The sequence below is a fragment of the Cetorhinus maximus genome, unplaced genomic scaffold, assembly GCF_964194155.1.
Source record: "Cetorhinus maximus unplaced genomic scaffold, sCetMax3.hap1.1 HAP1_SCAFFOLD_235, whole genome shotgun sequence".
Lineage (NCBI taxonomy): Eukaryota > Metazoa > Chordata > Chondrichthyes > Lamniformes > Cetorhinidae > Cetorhinus > Cetorhinus maximus.
Genome location: NW_027596199.1, coordinates 1 through 8069, shown reverse-complemented (window position 1 = coordinate 8069; position 8069 = coordinate 1).

Here is an 8069-nt window from a genome sequence, read left to right as displayed (position 1 = left end):
AGCCTCCCCTACATCCTCAGGAAGATCATTCCTAATCCTCACCACGCGCTGCTTGAGGAAGTTTTCCTCATGTCTCCATCTCTTCTTTTCCCAATCCCCTTATATCTGTGTCTCTCTCATTCTCACTCCTTCCCCCAGTGGGAACAGTTTCTCCTGATTGACTCGGCCTTGATCCCTCACGATTTAGACCAATCAAGATTTTGAACATCTCAATCCTATCTCCTCTCAACCTTCTCTCCCCAAAGGTAAACAGTCCCAACTGCTCCAATCTATCCACGGAACTGAAGTTCCACATCCCTGGAACCATTCTCGTCGACCTTTTCCCGCCCTCTCCAATGCATTCACAACCTTCACATGCACATTCCCCCCTCCCTCTGTCACACACACTCTCTCACCACCCCATCCCTGAGACACACATTCACACTCTCCCGTTCTCTCTGTCACAAACATTCACACTTTCCCCCTCTTCCTGTCACACACACTCACACATTAACACACTCCCTAAGACGACATTCAGAATCTCCCGTTCTCTCCGTCACAAACACTCACACTGTCCCCCTCTCTCTGTCACACCCACATCCACACTCTCCCCCCTCTCTGTCACACACACACTTACCCTCTCCCTGTCAAACACACACAGTAACCCACCTCCCAAACCTCGAAGTCACACTCATCCCCTCTCTCTGTCACACACATTCATACTCTTCCCTCTCTCTCTCTGAAACACTCACTCTCTCTCTCTCTCACCCACATTCACTCCCTATCCCTGTCGCTGTCTCACACACGCAGACGCTCTCCCTCCCTATGTAACACGCTCACACTCTCTCCCTCTTTCTGCCACACACACTCACTCTCGCCCTCTCACTTTCACACATAATCACACTATCTCTCTCTCTCTCACATTCATTGCCCCATGTCTCCTTCTCACATACTCACACCCTCCCATTCTCGCTGACGCTGACACTCACACTCTCCACCTCCGTCTCTCACACACTCACATTCTGTCTATCTCTATGTCAACACACTCACACTCTCACCCGCTCTCTTTCACACATACTCACACTCTCCCCCACTCTCTCACACACACTCTCTCTCGCTCTTTCTTTAACACACACTCACTCCCCCTCTCTCTCTCTCTTTCACTGGCTCCCACTCTCCCACACTCTCATACGCTCACACTCACATTCTCCCCTTTACCTGTCACACACTCACTCTCTCCTTCTCCCTCTGTCACACACACTCTCCCCCACTCTCTGAGACTCGAACAGTCACTCTCCCCTCTGCCTGTCACAGACACACACACTCTCCCCCTTTCTCTTTCACACAAGAGCACACTTTCTCACACTGTCTGTCACACACAAGCTCCCACTCTCCCACTCTCTGTCACACACAAACACTTGTTCCCTCTCTTAGTCATATATAACAACACACACCCCCTCTCTCACACACACTCACACTCTGAACATCTGTCAGTCACACTCACTCACATTCTCCCCATCTTTTACTCTCACATTCATTGTCCCATCTCTCTTTCTCTGACACAAACATTCTCCCGCTCTCTCTGCCGCTCACACTCAATCCCTCGCCGTTTATCTTTCACACACATTCACAATCTCCCACACTCCCATTCCTCACACACACTCCCACTCTCCCCGTCTCTCACTCACACATGCATATTCCCATCTCTCCTTCTCTCATACTCACACACTCCCAGGCTCTCTTTCACACATACTCACTCTCCACCTCTCTCACCATCACATTCATTGTCCCATCTCACTTTCTCTCACAATCACATTCTTCCCTCCCTCTCTCACACACTCATACTCTCTCCCATTCTGTGTAGCACACAATCTCACTCTCCCCCTCTCTCAGACTCACGTTCATGGTCCCATCTCTCTCTCTCACACAAACGCACTCCACCTTTGTCGCTCACACTCACACTTTTCCCCTTTCTCTGTCAAACTAACACTCTCCACCCCACCGCGTCACACACACTCTCACTCCCCCCACTCGCTTGCTCACATTCTCCCCCTCTCTCTGTCATCGACACTCACAATCTCTCCCTCTCTCTGTCACACACAATCACGCTCTCCCCCTTTCTCTGTCACACAAACACACAACTCCCCCTTTCTCTGTCACACACACACACCCTCGCCCTCTCTCTCTGACTCTCAAACTCACACTATATCCCTTCCTCTGTCACACACAGTCACACCCTCGCCCTCTCTCTCTGTCAAACACAGTCACACTCTCCCTCTCTCGGTCGCACACACTCAAACTCTCCCCTTCTCTCTGTCACGCACACTCAGGCTTTCCCGCTCACTCTGCCACACACCCTCTCACAATCTCGCTCTCTGTGTCACACAATATCACCCTCTCCGCTACCTCTGTCACACAAAATCACACACTCCCCTCATTCTGGCACACACACTCACGCTCTCCTTATCACTCTGTCACACACTCCCACATTCTCTCCCTTTCTTTCACACACTCACACTCTTTCACTCTCTCCGTCACACACACTCGCACTCTCGCCATCTCTCCCTGTCACACACACTTAAACTCTCTTCCTCTCTCTATCTCACACAAACTCACACCCTCCCCCTTTCTCAGTCACATAGACTCACACTCTCCTCACCTCTCTGTCACACACTCTCACATTCTCCCCCTCACTGTCACCCACACATACTCTTTTCCTCTCTCTGTCACACAAACTCACATTCTCACTCTTTCTCTGTCAAGCACAGTCACACACTCGCCCTCTCTGTCACACACAGTCACACTCTATCTCTCTCAGTCACACACACTCAAACTCTCTCCTTCACTCTTTTACACATTCTCACACTCACTTCCTCTCTCTGTCACAAACACACGCACACATTATCGCTTTCTCGTCATACACACTCCCACCTTAACTGTCACACACTATCACACTCTCCCTCTCTTTCACACACACTCACACTCTCTCCCTCTGCCTCTCACACACATTCTCTCCCTCTCTCTATCACACACAATCACTCTCGCACTCTCTCTGTCACAAATTCACACCCTCTCTCTGTCACACAAAATAACTCTCCCCAACTATCTCTCATACACAAACACTCTCTCTCTTCCCAGCTCTGCCATAAACAATCACAATCTCTCCTCTCTCTTTTACACATGCACAGACTCTCCCCGTCTATACCTCTCACATTCATCTTCCAATCTCTCTCTGACACATACTCAGTCTCCCTTTTTCTGTGTCACACAAACGCACACTTTACCCTCTCTGTCTCACACACTCACACTCTCTCGCTCTCTCTGTCACACACTCAGGCCCCCCCCCCCCTCTCCCCCCCCCCACTTCTGTCATGAATACTCAAACTCTCCCCCCCTCTCTGACACACACTGACACTCTCCATCTTTCTCTGTCACACATACTCAAACTCTCTCTCTCGGGTAAGATTCAGGCACTCTCCTCCTCTCTCGCTCACACAGTCACACTCTCCGCTCTCTCTGCCGCAGAAACTCGCTCTCTCCTCTGTCTCTCTCTCTCTCTCATATTCATACTCTATTCCTCTCTCTCTCGCACTCACATTCTCTCCTTCTCCCTGTCAAACGCACTCACACTCTCTCCTTCCCACTTTCACACATACTCACACTCTCCCTCTCTCTCACTCTCACAATCATTTTCCCATCTCTCTCTCACACACTCTCGCACTCTGCCCCTCAATCTGTTGCTCACACTCACATTCTCCCTCTTTCTCTGTCACATGCACTTAAACTCTTCAACCGCCGTCACCCACACTCACACTCTCCCCCTCTGTCACACACAACCACTTCCGCCCCCTCCTTCTGTCACACACACTCATATGTTCTCCCTCCTTCTGTCACACACACTCTCTAGCTCTCTCGATACACACACACGCACTTCCTCCTCTCTTTGTCAAATACACTCACACATTCCCCCTCTTTCTGTTACACTCACTGACATTCTCCCTCTCATTATGTCACATAAACTCACACATTTTCCCTTCTGCCTGTCAAATAATCTCACACTATCCCACTCTTTGTCACACACACTCGCACTCTTCAAACCTGGGGTCAAACACACTCACAATCACCCCCACTCTTTCGCTCTGTCAAGCAAACTCATACTCTCCCCCCTCTGTCACAGAAACCCAAAATCTTCCCCTCTCTCTGACACAAATAATCCCAGTCTATCTCTCACTCTGTGACACACAATCACAACCTCCCCTTCCCTCTGTCACACAAACTCACACTCTCCCCCTCCCGCTGTCACACAAAATCACACTCTCCCCCTCCCGCTGTCACACAAACTCATACTCTCCCCCTCCCGCTGTCACACAAACTCACACTCTCCCCCTCCCTCTGTCACACAAACTCACACTCTCCCCCTCCCTCTGTCACACAAACTCACACTCTAACCCTCTCTCTGACATAAAAAATCCCAGTCTCTCCCTCTCTCTGTGACACAAAATCACAACCTCCCCTTCGGTCTTTCACACAAATTCACACTCTCCCCCTCCCTCTGCCACAGACAAACAGACTCTCTCCCTCTCTCTCATATAGAGTCCAACTCTTTCGCTGACTCTCCCACACCAACGCACACTTTCCGCCTCTCTCAGCCTCACATTCATTGTCCCATTTCACTCCCTCACAGGCTCACACTCACCCCATCCCTCTGTCACACACTCACACTCTATCTCTCTATGTCACACAAGCTCACACCGTCCCCCTCTCTCTGTCACACATACTCATCTCTCCCCCTCTCTCTCTCACAAACTCCCTCGCTCTCTCTGTCACGCACGCTCACACTCTCTCCCTCTCTCTCGCACAAACTCACACTCTCCCCCCTCTGTCAGCGACACACACATTCTCCCCATCTCTCTCACATACACTCCAACAATCTTGCTCACTCTCCCACACAAACGCACACTTTCCGCCTCTCTCACCCTCACATTCATTCACCCATCTCACTCTCTCACAGGCTCACACTCACCCCCTTCCTCTGTCACACACTCACACTCTCTCCCTCTCTGTCACACAAACTTACACCTTCCCCGCTCTCTTTCACACATAATCAATCTCTCCCCCAATCTCTCGCAAAAACACATTGACTCTCCGTCTCGCTGTCACACAGAAACACAATCTCTCCCTCCCTCTCTCACACTTTCACTATTTCTACCACTCTCTGTCACGCACTAACTACCCCCTCTCTCTTTTACACATACTCACTCTCTCCCTCTCTCTCTCACACACACATTTATTTTCCCATCTCTTCCTCTCACATACTCATAATCACCCCCTCTTACACTCACACTCACACTATCCACCTTTATCTGTCACACACAATCACACTCTTGCCCGTCCTCAATCACAGTCTCCCCCTCTGTCACACACACTCACTTTCTCCCCCTCCGTCTGTCACACACACTCGCACTCTATCCCTCTCTCTGTCACACAGTTTCACAATCTCCCCCCATGCCTGTCACAGACTCTCACAATCTCCCATCTCCCTCACAAAAGCTCACATTCTCCCACTCTCTCTGAAACAGACTCACACACACCCTCAAACACTCCTACTCTTCTCTTTTACACACACTCGCACTCTCCTCCCCATTCTGTCACACAGGTTAATACTCATCCCCTTTCCTTTTCAAAGACACTCACACTATCCCTCTCTCTATGTCACACAGGGTGACACTCTCCCTCCCACTGTCACACACACTCACACTCTCCCTTTGCTTTGTCACACACACTTGCACACTCTTCTTCTCTCTTTCACACAGACACAATCTCGCTCCCTCATCACACACATTCACACTCCACCTTACTCTGCCACACATTATCACACTTTCCCACTCTCTCTGCCACACAACCTCTCACTCTCCCTCTCTCTCTCACACAGTCACATTCTGTCCCTCTGCCTCTCACACACACTCTCTCCCTATCTCTCTCACACACAATCACGCTCCCACATTCTCTATCTCATGCACTCATACGCTATCCCTCTCTCTGTCACACACACACTCTATTCCCCGCCCTCTCTCTCACACACACTCACACTCTCTACCTCTCTCTGTCACACAACTCACGCTCTCCTTCTCTCTCTCTTACACACTCAAATTCTCCACTCTTACTGTCACACACACTCACACTCTCCCTCTCTCTCTCTCAGGCACTCACACTCTATCTTCCTCTCTCTCACACGCACACTCTCCCCCACCTCTTGCACACACACACACTTTCCCTCTCTCTGTCCCATACACCCACACACACTCTCCCCCTCTCTCTGCGTTCACAAGCACACTCTCCCCCTTCCTCTCCCAAACACACTAACATTCTTTCACCGACTCCGACCCCCGCCCCCACCCCGTCACACACGCTCACATTCTCCCCTTCTCTCTCTCGCTCACTTTCTCCCCCTCGGTAACACACATCTCACACTCTCCACCTCCCTCTGTCACATCCATTTACACTCTCTCCCTCTCTCTGTCACATAAACTCACACTCTCCCATTCACTGGGTCACAAACACTCACTCACTTCCGCTCTCATTCACACACACTTCATACTCTCTCACTTCCTCCTTACGCACACTCACACTCGCCCCTTTCTCTGTCACACACACTCACTCTCCCCCTCATTCTATCACACAAACTCACTCTGTCCCCCTCTCTCTGTCACACACACTGACACTGTCCCTCACTCTGTCACATAATCACACTACCCCCCTCTGTCACACACACTCATGCTCTCTCCCTCTGCCTCTCATACATTCTCTCTCCCTTTTTCTCTCGCCCACAGTCACACTCTCTCCCTCTGCCTCTCACACACACACTCCCATTCTCTCCCTCACACACACTCACACATTCTCCCTTTCTCTGTCACACAAACTCACACGCTACCCTCTCTCTGACAAACATACACACACTTTCAACCTCTCCCACTCTCACATTCATTGCCCCATCTCTCTCCCTCACACACTCACACTCTCCCATTTCTCTGTCACACTCAAATTCTTCCCCGTATCAAAAATAATCACTCTCTCCACCTCTCTTTCTCACTCACATTCTCCACCTCTCTCTGTCACACACGCACAAACTGTCCCTCTCTCTGTCAAACACACTCACACTCCCCCTCCCCCTGTCACACACAATCACATTCTCTCCTTCTGCATCTCATACATACTCTCTGTCTCTCTCTCACACACACTAACACTCACACCCTCTCCCTCTCACGCACACTGCCACTCTCTCTCACACACATACTCTCACACTCTCTCCCTCTCTGTCACACAAACTCACACTATCCCCTCTCTCTTTCATACATACTCACACCACCCCCCTCTCTCACTCTCACGTTAATTGTCCCATCACTCTCGCTCAGACACTCACATTCTCCCATTTCTCTGTCACACTCACAATCTTCCTCCCATCAAAAGCAATCAGACTCTCCACCACTCTTTCTCACTCACAGTCTCCCCCTCTCTCTGTCAAACACACTCACACTCCACCTATCGCTGTCATACACACTCACACTCACTCCCTCTGCCTCTCATACATACTCTCTCTCACACACACTCACCCTCCCCCCTTTCCCTCTCACACACATACTCTCACACTCTCTTCGTCTCTCTGCCACACGAATTCACACTATCCCCCTCTCTCTTTCACACATACTCACACTTTCCCCCTCTCGCTCTCACATTCATTGTCCCTTCACTCTCCATCACACAAATATACTCTCCCATTTATCTGTCACACTCACACTCTTCCCCATCGCAAAGACTCATACACTCCACCTCTCTTTCTCACTCACTTTCCCACTCTGTCACACACACTAACACTCTCACTCTCTCTCTGTCAAAGACACTCACACTCTCCCCATGTCTCTGTCACACACACTACACTCTCCCCTTCTCTCTTTCGCACAGGCACACTCTCTCCCTCTGTCACTGACACTCCCCCTCTCCCCCTCTCTTTCATACATACTCACACCTTCCTCCTCTCTCTGTCACACACACTACACTCTCTACTTCTCTCTTTCGCACAGTCACGCTGTCTC